This window comes from Adiantum capillus-veneris, chromosome 12 (genome assembly GCF_014529385.1).
Source record: "Adiantum capillus-veneris isolate H3 chromosome 12, ASM1452938v2, whole genome shotgun sequence".
Classification (NCBI taxonomy): Eukaryota; Viridiplantae; Streptophyta; class Polypodiopsida; order Polypodiales; family Pteridaceae; genus Adiantum; species Adiantum capillus-veneris.
Genome location: NC_140942.1, coordinates 30,260,413 through 30,280,600, shown reverse-complemented (window position 1 = coordinate 30,280,600; position 20,188 = coordinate 30,260,413). Strand labels below are relative to the sequence as shown.

At 41.6% G+C, this 20,188-nt stretch overlaps 1 pseudogene; it reads left to right on the top strand.

The window, feature by feature from the left end:
• The first annotated feature begins 16,598 nt into the window (after positions 1-16,598).
• LOC147445509 (large ribosomal subunit protein eL39z/eL39x pseudogene) lies at positions 16,599-16,754 on the top strand (annotated as a pseudogene).
• The last annotated feature ends 3,434 nt before the right edge of the window (positions 16,755-20,188 follow it).

Here is a 20,188-nt window from a genome sequence, read left to right as displayed (position 1 = left end):
TCCTCCTTTGACGATCTATTGAACAGGCCCTGAATCCAAGAGCTAATACTTCAAGACTCTCTTTTTCTATCTACTTGGTTGTAGCCAAAGCAAAGAAGGAAGCCAAGAGGCAAGTACCATAGTAGTACTAATCGTTGAGAATGCGGCAATGCAACAACATCACCTCCACCAATGATAGCATCACTGGCAGTAGTGGCTGACGGAGCAAACTAGGGTATTTGTGTCCCTGGGATATAACCCTACGAGATTCCAACTTGCGGGGCAATTTTCAAATTTTATTAATGACAACCAAAAATAGTAGCAAGACTGTAGGGTGTGAATGCCCAGTGATGAGCAATGCTATGGGAGGTGGAGGTAACAAAGGATGGAGAGAGTGCAGGCGGTCAAACCCGATAGTGACAGAGAGGGCTAGGAACTTCACATTTCCCTCATAATATTTGGTGAAAAGTGATGGTTGTTGGGGTTGTTGATTCTTAACGCGTAGTTCTTGCTATTGAGCCACCATGCAGTGGGTGGTAGTCGCATGCCTTAGTTGGTACGTTGTCGCTATGTATCTCCTCAAGGATTATGGTTGCAACCCTTTCCCAACATTGCATGGAATTTGAGACAAGGGTGGTACTGTGTATGATGCATGCACATCCCCCAAATCATCAAATGACAGCCCACCAACAAATTCTATCTCTCTCTTTCATCAACAGATAGCCAAACACACACACACACACACACACACACACACACACACCTCACCATCGTTGACTGCACATGCTAGTGGTAACCACTGCATGGACCCCTCACAACACTCCAATGTGACACCACCTTCACTTACCCCCCCTGCAACCAACGTCTCCCACCCATGCGAAGGTCGCCATGCAACTTACTCTTGCGCCACCAATACCCAAGTAGGCACAATTAGCTCACCTTGTGGTGCTGTTGCAAGCAAGATATGCACTATCCTAGGAGGGAATAAGGCTTCAACCCAGTACAAGTTTGCACTTGATTGAGTGTGCTACCATTCAGCCCTTAAAGTGGTATTAGCCATTGCACATGGCTGCAGGGGCATATTTTAGAGTGCTCACCTCGCTCTGTCTTTCTCTCTCATTCTATGGGCTAGTCGAACACCCTTTCTCTCACTCTCTAGTTCACCATCCACCATGTAGCTCTCCTCGCCTTTATGGCGGTGGTCGCATCATCACCAACAAGCAACAACAAGCTTCCCTCTCTGCCTCTCATCACGCCTTGGAAGAAGCTTGGCAAGCAAAGGAGATTGAGTAGGAGGCCGAGAAGAGAAAGTATGGAGGCGCTCATGCAGATCATCAGCAGCATGAGAATTCTCCATTAACGAGAACTAAATAGGTCAAGAAGGGAAAGGTTAGGGGTGCTAATACACAATTTTTAGACCTTTTGACACTATTTTAAGAAGCTGCCTCTCATGTCCCTTTTGAGCCGTTCTTGTGATAAACATAGCACTGGAGGATACAAATTTTTTTTAACCAAAAGCAACACTGCAGGGAGGCTCGAGCAAGAAGGACGCTAAGATATGGTGATACAATTCTCTCTCTCTCTCTCTCTCTCTCTCTCTCTCTCTCTCTCTCTCTCTCTCTCTCTCTCTCTCTCTCTCTCTCTCTCTCTCTCTCCTGTCTGCTGAATCTAAGCCCAAACAACAAGTGGCAACCCCCCCCCGAACTGCTTATAGAAGTGGACATTGACGATTTCTTCATCGACTGCTCCAATACTTTCTGTGACAACGCCCGTTTTGCAGCGCATCCTCTAGCATCGACGATGAGGATGATGATTTCTTTAGTCTTTCACTTTCCATTTTATTTGGTACCCAAACATTGTATTATATCCATAAGGATTGTATGTGTTTGGTCCATACGCATTTTACAGATGGTTAATATAACATTTCATTTCATTTCGCTATCTCTCTTCCCCCTCCCACTATGATTACTTACATCGACGAACATTGAGGAAGCTCTTCGGCGGCCAGTGCCATACTTTCTCGGACAACGTTTTAGTCTTTCCCATCTTTCACTTGACTTCATTTTATTTTTGTACCCACGCATTGGTTTACAACCACAAGGATTTGGTCTCATAGGTAATTTTGGCCTTTTGATGATTGTTAATATAACATTTCATTTCATTTCTATCTCTCTACCCCCCTTACCTTGTGGACCATGATTAATATCAATATTGCAACCAAGATGCGAACCCTACCTTTGTATTTGATTGTCCCCAACCTCGCAAGTCGATGACCTCTTGCCATTTACACACACTCACTCGTCAATTCCAATGATATACACATACACATACACACACACACACACACACACACCCACACACACACACACACACATACTCTGAGTGTTCCACATGGTCTTTCATAGCTTGGAGTTAATGTTCGAATCATTGTCAAAATAGTGCAATAATACAACAATTTTTTGCTAAGGCTTAAGTTATTAGGTTCTATCAGAGGATACTCACGATTATTTTCTTCATGTTTAAATTTTTTGTAAAGCAATAGATATAAAGTTGATAGACTAAATTCTCTTATGGTTCTTTTGGTGTCACGTGTGAGGTACTCACGTACTATGGCACTCGGATTTACGAACACATCTAGTGTAAAGTGTTCTCTCTTTTTCTCTCTCTCTCTCTATCGTTTATTATGACATCTATATCATTCATTTCAAAGAGCCACACTGACACAATCTGCACCACTCCTGTGAGTGACATCACTCTTTACAATTTATGGCTTACCATATATAGTGAAAGAAGGACACATTTTGGTCGACAATCGAAACTTCCCTCACAAATTGACAAGTCCGCTGGTCAAGGACACATGAACATGTATCGAGTTTTTTTAGTTATTCTTTGATATATTACCCACACAATATCTAAGGGCATATGTCACCTCTACATAATGAGATGTTTAAAAGCTTAAATTATACTTTTAGCATCTATGAATTGCTAAGTATATGTCATTGAAATGTATTTTCAATAACCTTAAATATTTTGTGCATAGTCAAGATGTATCAGGCCTAAGTATTCTAACAGGGATGACCATATGAGACCTTTAACTAGATACACTTCTAGCTACCAAACCTTAAAGTGACTGCTATCTCGATTACAAGAATGCAGATCCAATTATGTAAGCAACTCTATACTATAAATGAGACAATTACTCTATCATCACTATTTGTATTTTACGGCATTAATTATGTAATGTAAGATTATACCCATTAGCAGTGATGTAGTGGAATTCACTTTTCATGTGCAATTTTTGTTCCATATTACTTGATAGAGTTTCATTTATTTGCTTCTGTATGGCATCCATGCTATTGTTTCTAGAGTCTTACAAGATGACGAGCAAGTTTTTCTGAGCAACAAAAGAAATGAGCGAGTCCTTCAATAAAGTTAGTTGTGAATTAGAGAGATTTAGGGAAAAGAGATGGTCGTAGAGTATGACAAACAAATAGAGATGGTCTGTACGTAGAGATGTTCCTCTGTCCACATGTATGTGGCTACCATTCCTCTCATCCACACATGGAGCCACCTCGGACACTATGTGAAAAGACACAAGCTCAAAATTAGCTTCTTTCCTACTAGTTGTCTCAACCCAAGGTCTATACTCTCACTCTCATCAACAATAAACATGATTATCAGAATCATCAAAATCTTTGATGACAGACACTGAACTGACTTGATCATTATAGAGAGGATCATGAGTCAACAAAGCCCTTCCCCATCTTTGAGAACCATGACCAATTATTGGACTACATAATTAAATGCCCTCATTGTTTGAGTATTCAATTTCTATGTATATGAGAAATACACTTTGAACTGGCCAATAATGTGGTCATGATACTCTCGTAAACGCTAAAACACATCTAGACTTTTCTTCACTGAAACCACAACAATTTTTTTAAAGAATGTATCAAACTTGAACATAGCTATATTAAATATATAAAAAAATACCAAAATACCCTTGAAATTTGTGGAAATTCTCAAAATACCCCTAAAATTTTAGAAACTCCCAATATACCCTTGCATCATTTTGGGATGTATTTGCCCCAATTTTAACACAGTCTAATGTTTATGACAATGGAGATCTATTTATAGTGTGTTAGACAAATTTATTCACCAATAAGCCCACAAATAGAGGCATTCGCCTCCATATCTGATGAACGATTTCATCTGAAGAGGCCTCAATACCATCTTAAATCCTAAATCTATCATCTTTTATTGAGGAGAATCAATCGTCCTATACAGAATTGCGAAAAAAAAAATATTTTAGAGATGTTTGAAAGGTTAATCAGGGAATTCTGGTGGTATATTGAAAAAAAGCCTCTCATGCATGTTGGAGATGCCAGATAGAATGGGTCCACGGCACCGCAAACCAATTCTAGTAGTCGTCCAATCCCTCACATTTACCCAAAAATTCCCAAAATGTCCTTCAATTGTGCCGATTTGATATAAAACATTAAAAAAAATCTATAACAAGAGCACACGCCCCATCGCACTAGCGCTTGGATCTGCCATCACTGGCGATGGTAACTACCCATGTTGTCATAAAATCTAATATCTAATATCTAACCAACCCAAATGATTCTCTCATATTAAACTGATCACTTAATGTGGGAGAATAAACGGGAATAAGGGTTAAGATATAGACATGTGCTTATAGATCCATCTCAACACGGGGCCAATGGTAAAGGGGCCCAAATGAGAGATGGTCTATCGAAGAGCAAGGCTAACCAATGGAGCATAAGACCTTAGGGTTAGCTTCATTGAAGACCTCCAATAATGTGTGTAAGAGTCCTTTGACCTTAGGTAAGCTAGGGTTGAGCTTGAGGCGCGGGAACCCGACCCACCAGCTCGAGGTGCTTGTCCTGCTTGTCATGCTTGATGACTAAGGTGCTTGAGGTGCTTGATGATTGAGGTGCTTGAGATGCTTGACATGCTTAATGATTGAGATTCTTGAGGTGCTTGACATGCTTGAGAAGCTAGGGTTGCACTTGAGGTGAGAACCCAGCCCAAGCTTAAAGTGCTTAAGAGCCAAGCTTGTGGTGGGAATTGGGCCTATGCATGAGGGGCTTGAGGTGTCAAAAAGTCAAATATTCAATCCCTACAAGGAGGGGGGGAGCCGTACATGAGGGGGGATGAGAGAGAACACCCACACACTCACACAAGGCATGCATGGTATAAAGAAAGCAAAAGGGACACTTGTCAAGTTCCTCCTCATGTTGCCTTCATAGTGTGCCTGAAGCCTATTGGTTTGTTACCCAAGGGGTCCAATGATAATTTAGGATATTTGATTAATTGATTTTGCATTTATCAAGTCCTCTCTATCAAAGGGGAAAGGGGGACACTTGTCTCAAGGCTACCCTTGCTGCTTGTAATGCCTCCTGCTTGTGATTGGCTAGGCCTGGAGGGGTCCAATGAGCTTCAAGCGTGAGCTACAAGGGGGGGTCAACCCAAGCAATCTAGGGGGTTGCTTAGGGGTATACTCACCCACACACACTCACAAACACTCTCATTGTGTGCTATGCAAAGTGCAAGAGCTCCCTCTCCTTCTCCAAGCAAGTAGAGGTTGAGAGCCTACACCAACACTCTTGGCTATGGAGTGCAAATCCAACCAAGAGCCATGCTTCAATGCTTAATCTTGCCATCTCCTTCTTCTTCATTACTATGCTATTATGTATGCTAGCAACAAGAGTTATGATAAGTGAGAAACTAATTCTTTCTCCTACAAAATGTTTCTTCTTCCTCTTCCCTACCCTCATTCCCTGCTAGCTCTCTCCACCTTCGAAGGTGTTTGAGGTCTTGGGACTGAGGCTTGGGATAGTTAAAGCTTTCTTCAAGTTTATGTTATGTTTGTGATGCATGAAGCTTTCCATCTTCATTGCATCACCTAGGTCACAAGGAACACAAAGATTGTATTGTAACAAGTCTCTCTTAATGGGAGAAATCATAATACAAATGCCTATTGGAAGGGGGACCGGCTCCACATAAATCCGGTCCTCAACTGTTGTCATGTTCTCTAAATTCTCTCTCTTGCAAAAGTATTGTTCATGCCAAGTTAACTAATTGCTATGATTATGTTGCTATCTTCAATTATGTTCACCCGCTATGCTCACAAAGTCATTTCTCAAAAGTATTCTCATTAATTTCCGCTACTCTCAAATTAAATAGGCCAATTCCATTACATTGGTATCAGAGCATTTGGTTTCTCTTTTCTTGCTTAAGAAGAGAGGTCTTTAAGTAGCCTATAAATGGTTAATGTTGTTAATTACATTAGTGTAAGTGGAACTAAGATCTATTATCGGTTTTGTTGAGCCCACTATGTGGGGGATGGTGCACACCTCGGGAGCTTTGGACTTAATATGGAGTCTTTTTAGACTTGCCTACGGCTTTACCATTATTGAGCCATAAGAAGTCCGAAAGGAGCTAGCCCTCGTCAACTCTGCTATGTTAGACCTACTCCTCTACTCTCTATAATTAACCACCTCGAGCCGTGGGTGTAGATACTTAAGAGCTGATTTTCAAAGGCTAAGATGAGTGGCAACTAAGGTTTTGAATTGCCAAAGCATACACTAAGTACATACATAAATTTTGTTAACATGGTTGACAATAATCAAGAGAGTAGAATGAACATTGATAGCTTTGATTTTACACATGAAGGTGCTATTGATGATGCTCCCATGTTTGTGAATTATCTCGTCACTAGGTTGCAGCAAGCTATGGGCAACCCTGCTTTGCAAGCCGAAGTTACTCAACAACTTCGTGCTTAAGGAATTTCCCTTCCTCTCCAAGAGGAGTGAGAGCTTAGGAGGCCTCTTGAAGAGACCCCCAAAAGAAGACTCTCTCCCATTCGAGAGGAGGAATCCAAAGAGCAAGAAAGTAATGAAAGTTTAAGTTCCTCTAAAGATGTGGCTCCACGAAGACGGCAGTCTAGACGATCGCCCACTCCTCCCAAGAGGAAAAGATCAACACATAGTCCTTCTCCTCATCACTCTGAAAGGCAAGAGAGGAAACAAATAAAGAAAAGGGTTAGGAAGAGGTCACCCTCTTCTCCTTCTTCTTCACCTTCCTCCTCTTTCGACGAAAGTTATGGCTATTCTCCTAGAGAATACAAGAGGGGAGGACATCGCAAATCATTTCCTGCATGCTGAAGGTCACAAAAGCTAAAGAAGTTCAAGGAGGGAGGAAAGAGTATCTCTTTTCTCACCTATGATGGCACCTTTGGTGCTACCGACAAAGTGTTGGCCTTCATTCAGCAATTTGATGCGGCCTTTGGAGACGAGGGCTTCACAGAGTCCTCCAAGCTACATCATGTAGCTATGCACCTTCAAAAATCAGCTCGTCAATGGAGGGCTAGCCTTCGTGGCAATGGTGAAGCCCCAAAGACATGGAAAACTCTATGAGTTTCCATCATGAAGCAATTCCTTGCAAGCGATGCAAAAGACAAAGTGCTTACTGAATGGCGCAGCTTGAAGCTTCTCTCTCATGAGTCTATCCACAAATACGTAGACAAGTTTTGGGATTTACATCTCAAGGCTATTGTCTTTAAAAAGATAGACTTTGTCGAGCAAAGGCAGCAATTCTGTGCGGGATTACTTGAAGATATGGCCGAATACATCAACTCTCAACGGCCTGGTACTATTAGCGAAGTAATCCATCACACCATTGTTGCTTCACGCATCAATTTTCATCAAGGGGCTAGACGTAATGTCAAGCCCATGGAAAACAAAGAAAAAAATGATGCAAAGGGGAAAACCAATGTTCAAAATACTTCCCAAGTCACTTCCAACAACAACAACAATCGGTCCAAGGAGAAGGGAGTTTACAAAGGTAAAAACAAACTCTCTCCTGAAGAGCTTGAAGCTTTTCGCAAGGACTATAAGTGTTTCAAGTGTGGGGAGCAAGGACATGTCTATCGTTCTTGCCCCAAGAAGAATACTCGCAATGAGACTCCTAGGGCTTCCACCATCGAAGCTCCAAAAGAGGATGCTCATTGCAAAGGATCATCACTTTCCTATGCTTGGGGAAAGGTAAGAGAGCATGATGCCTTCATCTTGTTTGACCCTGGCTCTACTGTGAACTTCATATCAATGGAGTTGGCCACCAAGTTGGGCATTCAAGCTTTTGAGATGGGAGATATGGTAATGGCTGACGCAGCTTTCAAGGGATAGAAAGCCTCTGTTACTCCCTTGATTGGGAAGTTGAGGCTTCATGTCCAAAGCTATGTCGACAAAGAAGACTTCTTTATCTCTCCTCTCCAACATGAGGATGCCATCCTAGGGGCACCATGGTTTGATCGCATGGCTGCCAACATGAAGTTCCCTGAAAGGAGAATCTACTTCACCTACAGGGGAAAGAACATGTATATAGATGCTAGTGAGCGAGGTCACACTATTCCACTTGTAAATCCTCTTGCTTTTGATAAGTCAATGAAGAGCTCAGTTTTTGCGTACATGATTTTTGTCAAAGAGTCTCTAAAAGATACTAATGTTTCATCAAATGTAAATGGTAGGAATCAAGAAGAGTTAGATTTGTCTAATTTTCTAAAAGGATTCCAAGATGTGTTCATCGATGATATCCCCATGGACTTACCTCCAACACGAGGGGATGATGACCATCACATTGAGCTCCTTCCAGGAAGCTCACCGTCTAACAAACCTCCTTATCGAGTCTCACAAGCTCAACAAGAGGAGATCATGAGGCAAGTACAGGAATTGGTAGACAAAGGGATGGTGAGGCCTAGTTCCTCTTCCTTTTGTTCTCCAGTCCTTTTAGTGCAAAAGAAAGACGGTACATATTGTATGTGTGTGGACTATCGAGCACTAAACCATATACTATCAAAAATAGATTTCCCATGCCTCGGGTAGAAGATCTGTTTGATAAGCTACAAGGATCTACCTACTTCAGTAGTATTAACCTTAAGAGTGGCTATCATCAAATAAGGATAGTGGATGAAGATATCTTAAAGACCGCATTTTGCACAATGTTTGGTCTTTATGAATATCTAGTCATGCCTTTTGGCTTGACTAATGCACCAGCTACATTCAATTGTCTGATGAAGAAAATTTTTAGACCATACCGCAAATTCACTGGAGTGTTCTTTGATGATATCATCATCTACTCCAAGTCTTTGGAGGAACATAAGCAACATCTCCAAGTGATTTTTCAAGCATTGAGGGAGAACAAGCTTTTTCTCAACCAAAAGAAAAGCGATTTCTTCCTTCAAGAGATTCAATACCTAGGTCATATTATCTCTCACGATGGTATCCTTATGGATCCATCAAAGTTAGAGGTAATAAAAATCATGGCCTAACCCAAGAAATCTACATGAGCTAAGAAGCTTTATTGGTATGTGCGCATACTATAGACGCTTCATAGCAAAATTCTCTCAAGTAGCAGGACCACTACACGGCTTAACTAAGAAGAACGTTAAGTATGTATGGACTGCTAAGGAGCAAAATGCTTTTGATAAGATCAAAGAGAAGCTTACTTCCCAACCAATCCTCGTGCTTCTGGATCTCTCAAAGCCATTTGAGGTCCAATGTGATGCTTGTGGTGATTGCCTTGGAGCAGTTTTGCTTCAAGAAGGGCATGCCATAGCATATGAGAGCCGAAGGCTCAATACTGGTGAACGATTCTTGGGCATTTATGAGAAAGAGCTTTTAGCTGTTCTACATGCCCTAAACACATGGAAGCACTACCTATTGGGGACTTCATTTATCCTACGAACCGACCACCAAAGTCTCAAGTATTTCATGACGCAAACCAAGCTTTCCGACAAACAAATGAGGTGGGAAAATTTTCTTTCGCAATTTAATTTCCATATTGCTCACATAGCTCGTAAGCACAATCAAGTGGCCGATGCACTTTCACAATGACCAAAAGTTAATGCAGTGTCTATAGCTACTCACAATGATCTATCATCTATGATAGATGAGTATGCTACTAACCCTGACTTTAGAGACATAATGTCAGCCCTTGCTTTGGGGAAACCTTTCAGGATGGTTATCTTCTCCACGGCAATAGGCTATGCGTTACCCATTCCCTTCGAGAGAAAGTTATGTATGAATCCCATGCTCCTCCATACGCAGGGCATAGAGGTATTCAACCTACTCTCCATTGTGGTTGGAGCTAGGGAGCCATGGCGGTGCAAAGAAAGACGAGAGAGAGAGAGAGAGAGAGAGAGAGAGAGAGAGAGAGAGAGAGAGAGAGAGAGAGAGAGAGAGAGAGAGAGAGAGGAAGTCGGCACTGCAAAGAACAAAAAACACGCTATATTAAGTTTATTAAAGGAAACCTTTACATAGCCTTTGGAAGGTGATGTCTACCTCACCTTTTCAACATGCAAACTCAACTAACTAATGGTCTATACCTGCATGCCTTGAGACTTGTTCTCACGGGCTGACCAATAAGGGCTTGAACCCAACAATCCCCCCCTCAATCCCGAACTAGACAAGCAACTCATGATACCTCGAGTTTTTGGTGTACTCGTCAACTGTGAGTTTTAGGTTTTCTCACAACCAAGGATTTCTAGTGTATCCATAATCTGGTGCTAGATGAGTAACCCCCCCGCCCCCTTGAACAGATAGGGTGTAGGCCAAATATGTAGCTACCAAAAAAGAATACATAATATATTGGAGATTCAGTGTCTCCCTCAACCACATGAATTTGAGTTTTACCTTTTTGAAAGCACTTATTTGACGGATGATTTGTTTTACCACAGTGAACACAAGGATTCTTCTTGAAACAGTCTTTCGTCTGATGATTGTTGCGCCCACAAATGGCACAAGTTTTGGTTCCATTGAATGGTCGAGATGAAGCTGCTGTAGCAGCACATTTAGTGATTGCACTGGAAGTATCAGAAGAATTGGTGGGGGATACGACATTCGAGACTGTATATGCACTGGGAATGATAGTAGAATTGGTACTAGGTACCCCGCGTTCTTCTTCCTGCAATGAATTGATGATACCATCTAAGGAGGGCAGTGGATCTTTCTCTTTTAAAACAGTAACAATCTTATGAAATTTGTCAGTCAAACTTTTTAACAAAATGGCTATGAGATCTTCTTCTGGTACTAAAGCTTCGACATAAACAAGTTGAGTTCTAATACTCTTCAGTCTATTGGCTAAAGCTGCAATGTTTTCATCTTTACGCATGCGGATGGAATATAATTCCATTTTTAAACTCATTTTTGAATACTTAGCTTTGGCACCGAAAAGCTTCTCTAACTCTATCCAGGCACAGCACTTGAAGAATCAACATCGTCCAAATAATGAATAAAATCGTCTTCTAAGGAGGTTAGGATAATACCAAAAGCTTGTTCGTCTTTCCTTTGTAGCTCAACAGATAATGCCCTTTTAACTGCAGCGGATGTTCCAGATTCGTCGGCTGCGAGAGGCTTGACCACGTTCCATAAGTTTTTGCGCATCAAATAGCCTTTAACTTTGATCTGCCAAGTGTGGAAGCCGGATCCATTGAACTTGTCAACTTTTGATGCCATATTCGATATGCAAAGGATAGTTTGGTCGTGTTTGTTATGCTTGCGAAGAATGATCGTCGATCTTCGTTAATGGAATTTCGAAGTACCTTTTAACATATCAGTGGATCCGTAGCATAAAATAACCAAGAAGAAATGGCAGCACAACTGATCTTCCAAGGAGAAACTTGGACAATAGTGACATAGCCTTCAATGATTGCAATTCCGCTTTAGAGATTAAAATCGCCAAAACAAAATGCTGGAATCTTTGTGTGCACTTGGAGTTTGCTGTAATGAATCTTCAACTCCGAATTATTCGTCATGGTAGAAAACCCGCTTTCATTGTCCTTGTCGATATGAGCTTAATCGCCACCGTCGTCAAGACCTTGGTCAAGTCACACACCGTCTTGGGAAGAGTAGGATGGTCCTCTCAATTATTTTCCAAATGGTGTGAACACCCAAGAAAAGGAAAAATTATGTGTTCTCTGTAGCAGTAGTCGACGACAACGCTTGTGGACAGTTTCGCTCACAGCAGGCTCAAGAGGCCGATTTAGGAGATGATGCAATGTCGAAACTTTCTCAGACAGCCAGGGCGAACAGCCTGATGTTGTTTTTGTGTGTTTTCCAGTAGGACGATTCCGGGTCCTTCCTCTCTGCAGGTAGCGCTTCCCACAAGGCAGCTTCTTCGAGTCGAGCCGAGACCGGGGGCAGGCTCTTATGGCTTTGATACCAGTTATTGTGGTTGGAGCTAGGGAGCCATGGCGGTGCAGAGAGAGAGAGAGAGAGAGAGAGAGAGAGAGAGAGAGAGAGAGAGAGAGAGAGAGAGAGAGAGAGAGAGGGGGGGGAAGTCGACACTGCAAAGAACAAAAAACACGCTATATTAAGTTTATTAAAGGAAACCTTTACATAGCCTTTGGAAGGTGATGTCTACCTCACCTTTTCAACATGCAAACTCAACTAACTAATGGTCTATACCTGCATGCCTTGAGACTTGTTCTCACGGGCTGACCAATAAGCTAACCAATAAGGGCTTGAACCCAACACTCTCCGAGGAGTAGAGACGTACTTCTATTGGCCTACCATGAAAGTGGACATACAAGAGTATGTTTCAAAATGTGTAGTATGCCAAAAGACCAAGTATGATAGAGGGAAGCAACCTAGATTACTCCAGCCATTGCCTATCCCAAATTCACCATGGGAGAGTATATCCATGGATTTCATCTTTGGATTACCCAAGTCTATCCATGGGAATACAGGAATATGGACAATAGTCGACAGGTTTAGCAAGCAAGCACATTTTATTCCTGTCAAAAAGACTATTAAGGCACATCAAATGACAACTCTCTTCATATCTTATATTTCACCATGGGAGAGTATATCCATGGATTTCATCTTTGGATTACCCAAGTCTATCCATGGGAATACAGGAATATGGAAAATAGTCGACAGGTTTAGCAAGCAAGCACATTTTATTCCTGTCAAAAAGACTATTAAGGCACATCAAATGGCAACTCTCTTCATATCTTAGATTTTTAAGCACAATGGATTACCCATATCCATTGTGTCAGATAGAGATCCTAGAATGACCATTAATTTTTGGAAAGGTCCCTTTAAAAATCTAGGAACAAGATTGAATTTCTCTTCGGCCTATCACCCACAAACGGATGGCCAAAGTGAGATAGCAAATCTTACGATACTCGATCTACTCAAGACTTATGTTACTGAAGTAGATCAACTCTCACAATGGGAAAAGTACTTACCTCTTGTAGAGTATGCCTACAATAATACTGTACATACTTCTATAGGAAAAGCACCTTTTGAGATCATTGAGGGAAGACCTAAAATCCCTTGCTACTCAAAGTACATGGGAAGATCTTCTCCGCCAATGAGTATAGCCGTGACCTACAAGAGTCTTTTCAAAAGATTAAGGAGGCTATATCCATCTCTCAACAAAGGCAAAAAGATGATGCTGATAAGCATAGAAGAGCCTTAATGTTCAAAGAAAATGATTGGGTCTTACTCAAGTTTCCTAAGGCTCGATTAAGGCAAATGACGGGCCATCAAAAGTATTATGCTAAACTAGCAAAAAGATACTATGGTCCTTTCCAAATCTTGAAGCCCATCAATGAGACGGCTTATCAACTCAAGTAGCCCAACCATTGGCTCATACACAATGCCTTTCATGTAAGCCTACTTAAGCCCTACAAATGAGAGCCACCAACTGAACCAATTATTGAAGACCCTCCCGAAGTTGAAGACCAAGAAGAGATGCGACAACCTGAAGCTATCCTTCAGCATGAAGACAAGGTACTACGACATGGTAAGATTATCCGATGGTATCTTATTAAGTTCAAAAATTATCCTTTTGAAGATGCTAGATGGATGCAAGGAATACAGATTAAGGATAGTATGAATCTTGTCAATGCTTACAATGCTACATTAGAGTAAGCAAATGTACAAATTTCTTTTAAATGACTCATGTTTTTGTCTTATAAGACTAGTCCTCTTTTTAATTGTGCACAAATTTAACTAGTATGCATGCTTACAATCATGTTTGTGATGACGACGTCTCTCAAACACCAAGCATAATTTGTCACTCTACTTTGGGAGAATGAAATGGACTAAAGAGCAGACATGCTTGCGGAAGCTATGTCTCCCAAGCACCAAATGGATTAGTCATCCATCTTGGAAAGATGTCCTAGGGTAAAAAGGGATCCTCTACCCGCTAAGTAAAACTAACTAATGACTAAGGATTTATCTCTTCTGCCTCATAGTTGAGGATGATTATGATTTCAAGAGAGAGGTAATGTCAGAAAATCTAATATCTAATATCTAACCAACACAAATGATTGTCTCATGTTAAACTGATCACTTAATGTGGGAGAATAAACGGGAACAAGGGTTAAGATATAGACATGTGCTTATAGATCTATCTCAACACGGGGCCAATGGTAAAGGGGCCCAAATGAGAGATGGTCTATCAAAGAGCAAGGCTAACCAATGGAGCATAAGACCTTAGGGTTAGCTTCATTGAAGACTTCCAATAATGTGTGTAAAAAGTCCTTTGACCTTAGGTAAGCTAGGGTTGAGCTTGAGGTGCGGGAACCCGACCTAGCTCGAGGTGCTTGTCATGCTTGATGACTAAGGTGCTTGAGGTGCTTGATGATTGAGGTGCTTGAGATGCTTGACGTGCATAAAGATTGAGATTCTTGAGGTGCTTGACATGCTTGAGATGATAGGGTTGCACTTGAGGTGAGAATCCAGCCCAAGCTTAAAGTGCTTCAGAGCCAAGCTTGTGGTAGGAATTGGGCCTATGCATGAGGGGCTTGAGGTGTCAAAAAGTCAAATATTCAATCCCTACAAGGAGGGGGCGACCCTACATGAGGGGGGATGAGAGAAAACACCCACACACTCACACAAGACATGCATGGTACAAAGAAAGCAAAAGGGACACTTGTCAAGTTCCTCCTCATGTTGCCCTCATGGTGTGCCTCTTGCTTGTGATTGACTAGGCCTGGAGGGGTCCAATGAGCTTCAAGCATGAGCTACAAGGGGGGGTCGACCCAAGCAATCTAGGGGGTTGCTTAGGGGTATACTCACCCACACACACTCACAAACACTCTCATTGTGTGCTATGCAAAGTGCAAGAGCTCCCTCTCCTTCTCCAAGCAAGTAGAGGTTGAGAGCCTACACCAACACTCTTGGCTATGGAGTGCAAATCCAACCAAGAGCCATGCTTCAATGCTTAAGCTTGCCATCTCCTTCTTCTTCATTACTATGCTATTATGTATGCTAGCAACAAGAGTTATGATAAGTGAGGAACTAATTCTTTCTCCTACGAAATGTTTCTTCTTCCTCTTCCCTACCCTCATTCCCTGCTAGCTCTCTCCACCTTCGAAGGTGTTTGAGGTCTTGGGACTGAGGCTTGGGATAGTTAAAGCTTTCTTCAAGTTTATGTTATGTTTGTGATGCATGAAGCTTTCCATCTTCATTGCACCACCTAGGTCACAAGGAACACAAAGATTGTATTGTAAAAAGTCTCTCTTAATGGGAGAAATCATAATACAAATGCCTATTGGAGGGGGGACCGGCTCCACATAAATCCGGTCCTCAACTGTTGTCATGTTCTCTAAATTCTCTCTCTTGCAAAAGTATTGTTCATGCCAAGTTAACTAATTGTTATGATTATGTTGCTATCTTCAATTATGTTCACTTGCTATGCTCACAAAGTCATTTCTCAAAAATACTCTCATTAATTTCCGCTACTCTCAAATTAAATAGGCCAATTCCATTACACATGTTGAAACCGGTCTGCACCACCGTGAATGGTTTTGAATTATGATTATGAAGGCCATATGGACTCCTTCTGAAATTGATATTATTTAAAAAAATAAAAAAACCTTCAGAGTAGCCTGTAGGTAGCTTTGAAAAGCTACCATTGGAAACTGTTGAAACCAATCCGTGCTGGCGCGGTCTGGTTTCGACAGGTTTTAGGCAAGGTGAGTGGAAAAGCTTATTAGCGCTAAGGGCAGCCGTGAGCCCTCGTAGTGGAAGCATCGTTAATTAGCGCGAGAAAGATGCAATCCAAATATGCACACACCAGCTGATAATCGTAGCGCTCCAGCATCTGCTATCTGACCTGATTAATGGCATGCAAATGCAGGTGTGCCTCCTCACGCGAGGAAAATGGAGAAACAAACCATGCATTTGTGAAATAAACATAGCACTTCACCTCCCATGTCTTCTGCACGTAAGAAGCAGAAATACATATCCTTTCCTTGCTCCATCGTTTTCATGAGAGATAGCGGTGTGTCACTGTGTGGATTTCTACGTGCATGTGCTCTTTATGCGACTATTTCCTTGGTAGTGCTTTACTTGACAACCCAAGGCTTGTAAGAATGGGTGGCTCTACGTTCAACAGCAGAACTGAGGTTCTATACTTCGCAAGTATCGGTTGTCTCATGGGTCCTCTCGCAAGCGGAAAGAGAGAGATGGGTCCTCTCGTAGAGAGAGAGAGAGAGAGAGAGAGAGAGAGAGAGAGAGAGAGAGAGAGAGAGAGAGAGAGAGAGAGAGAGAGAGTGAAAGAGATTGCGCTCCTGCGGCACGATGCCTTCCCATAAGCCCTTTATTATCAAGAAGAAGCTCGTAAAGAAGCAGAGGAAAAACCGTCCCATCTTGCACTGGATCCGCATGCGCACCGACAACACCATCAGGTACAAGGCCAAGTGAAGAAACTAGAGAAGGACCAAGCTTGGTTTGTAGAAATGCTGCGAGCTAAGTCACAATTTTGACAAATGTAGTAATTGCTTTGTTTCAGTGGGGGAATCTGTCCTAGGGGGTTATGTTTCAGCTTGTACCTCCTGGCAGGGTTCGGCCCATGATGACTAAAAATGTATTGGGATTGAGAATACTTATGTTAGTGATTCGGCTGTCAAAAAAAAAAGAAAAGAGAGACAGAAAGAGAGAGGAGGAGAGAGAGAAAGATGGGTCCCATTGGTTGCAGGTGAAAAGAGGCGAGATCAAAGAAATTCGTTTGCAACAACTGCATTGTGTATGGAGAGAGAGAGAGAGAGAGAGAGAGAGAGAGAGAGAGAGATGGCGAAAGAGGAAGTAGGTGAAGACCTTGCAGGCGGCGTAGGCTTCGGAGTAATTCGAATTAGATATCTTACATCTTCATAAATTGGAATATGAATACAAAATGATTTCAGAAACTAGAAATTGTTATCAACAAGAGAGAGAGAGAGAGAGAGAGAGAGAGAGAGAGAGAGAGAGGGAGAAGAAGAAGAAGAGAATTTTAACGTTATATGAAACTATCCCAAGAGACCTTAAAGATCTATCTAGAGAGAGAGAGAGAGAGCTTATTTCTAATGAGGGAATTTTCACTCATTTCCTCACACCGGGATGACAGTGTCTACATTGACTTTGGTGGCTTCTTTACCCGAATGCCTCGACGTGTCCACGACCAACTGTGGGACACTAGTAGGGCCGTCATATATGCCCATTGCCTCTGCTAAGCAACTCACTTTTGACCGGCCGGTTAGGCCCTTCTTTGACTCCTACTACATACTAAACTGAGGAATACAAGAGAATAGTCTTCTTGAGGGAGTTCCATCGATGACTTTCTACTTTGCAGACAAAGATAACCACATACCTCCCCCAGAGGTCGGAGCTTTCTGGCAAGCATATCTGCATAAGCTTCACTCTAGCCAAAAGCTCCTCTCTCACTTCTATCCTTGGCAACATCCACCAACAAGGTGTTCAATTGACCTTTGACGTTGCCGATGACAGAGTGGGATTCACTATGTTAGGTGGAAATGAGATGGCAACAACTATGAGACATGATTGTTGATCCGCCGTGACTAGCACCTGGAACTTAGGTAGTGACTGAGGGCACTAAACTACATCCATCTGAAGTTGAAATGTTGCAACACAATTGGTTTGTTCTTAAAGACACTGATGTAAGCATAGAGTGCAACCGCAATGTCAGAGCTAGTGAATCTGTAATTAGTGCATTTCACCCCAAGTTCAAGGATGGTAAGGAGGTTAGATGGAGATAAAAAATAACATGAGATTTTCAAAACAAAATTGCACAGGGAATAAGCGTGCATGCCACATTGGTGCAGGAGGTAATCATGGTCCCCCATGCATCACATGTGTTCCATGTCACTATAATTGGTTCATTGGAGAAAGGGGTAGGTTTTGAAGTTTGAGATTTTGAAGCCTCTGCTGCTTTGTGGTAATTTTAGATGTGCGACTCTTTTGGGTGAGGTGCTACTTGAATCCAACATGACATGATTATCTTCTTCAATATACCTTGTGCTCACATAAATTTGTCAAGGGTGTTGTCCATATTTGCTCGGAAATCGGTTTCACTCGGTTTTATTTGCTTGTTGATTGGAAACCCCCTTGTTTCTATTACTCATATGTAGTTGATTAAGGTACACCATGATGAATATAAGGTCATATAGCTGGAATGAATTTTTATTTTATTTTTCCAATTTTATTTTGAAAATAGTCTAAACAAAAGCCCCATTATTAGTTTCTTAATTGAAACTACTATTTGACCTTTGTATTGTTATCACACAACAATAATCTCCGTTGACTCCCATCCCTACATTGTAAACAATTCTCATTACAAACTTTTAAAATGTTAATATAATTAGTGTGTGCTCTAAAAAGTTTTACTGCTTTGTCTTTGAGAATTACTATTGCAGATAAAGCTAGGTGCAATAGTTTCACATCAGAGAACCTCCAGGTATAATTTTTTACACAAACCCTTGGTCACACTACCCAGCACACTGGTTGAGACATGGTGCATTGTCAAGCAAAGATCTTATGGGTTAAACTAAATTGGAATGACAAAATTTTTACAAGAGCTCCTATGCTTGCAGAGGGTAGGACTCTCCGCTCCACATCTTGTTATGAAAACTTATGCTTAATGACACATATCTTAGAGTGCCTACATCTCATGAGGCAGGACTCTCCGCTTTGCAATAATGTTATGGAAAATTTATGGATGTCGATACATGTGTACTAGAGTGCCTACACCTGGTAAGGCAGGACTCTCCGTGGTTACATCATATGTGGAACTGGTCCACCACACTTGGTATGGATTGATATGACAGGATATGATGAATTGCTATGGCATGGTGGAAGGGTGACAGATGGTGGTCTATTTGGAACAACATTCCTTACCAATGTTGCAATCCTCACTTATGCACATTTAATTCATTTTATGCACTCCCATCACACCATACACATGTTACACAATTTTACACTTTTAAATTGATTCCTACTAATCATTGCTACTCTTTTGGTTTTTAGCTACTCATTGTGCTATGCAGACATGTACACAGCATCTTGTACCTCACATTGGACCTCACCACTCATTTACCTTGCAACTAAGGGCAATTGCTTTTTCAACCCCAGAGTATGTTATGGATAAGGGATATGTACATTTATTACTCAAGTGCTCATTACGAGCTAAGCTCATTTGTGCCGGCCATCCAATGTGTATTCATTTGAGCATTGAAGAATCTATAAATAATATACTTGCAAGAAAGAAATGCTCACTCTTGCACGGGGGGAGATTGTACCGAGTGCTTCTCTCCCCTGCTCTCTTCTCTCTTGTCGTGCCGATGTGGCACTCCACTCTAGGAGGCGCATCTGCACGTACTCTTCTGCTCTCTCACACGCCCTATCTCTCTCTGTTGGCATACGACTTCTATTCTCTGCTCATGGTATTTGCCATGTATGCAAATTAATATGTTTTATAGGTTGCAGTATGTTGTCTTTGGTATTTCGGAGGGTCTTCCACGCATCCGTTTGTAGCACAATCTGCCTATGAAAAAAAACAACAAAGTTTTTATAGGTTTTTTTGACTAGCAGAGAGTGTTGTCCACGATGCACATGTATTAGAGAGAGGAGAATCCTGTTACCTGCCACCATCACCCACACAAAAACAAGAAAAAGTTAGTTCATAAGGTGGAAGGCAAGTGTCATAAAATGCTCCTACTTGTCATGGATGTCACCTAATAAAAAACGCATGAGAAAAACAAGAAAAAGTTAGTTCATAAGGTGGAAGGCAAGTGTCATAAAATGCTCCTACTTGTCATGGATGTCACCTGGTTGAGAGGGTCCATGGGTTGTAAGCTTAGAGTTTGAGGGGGGAGCAGCTCCGTGAGATAGAGCGATTT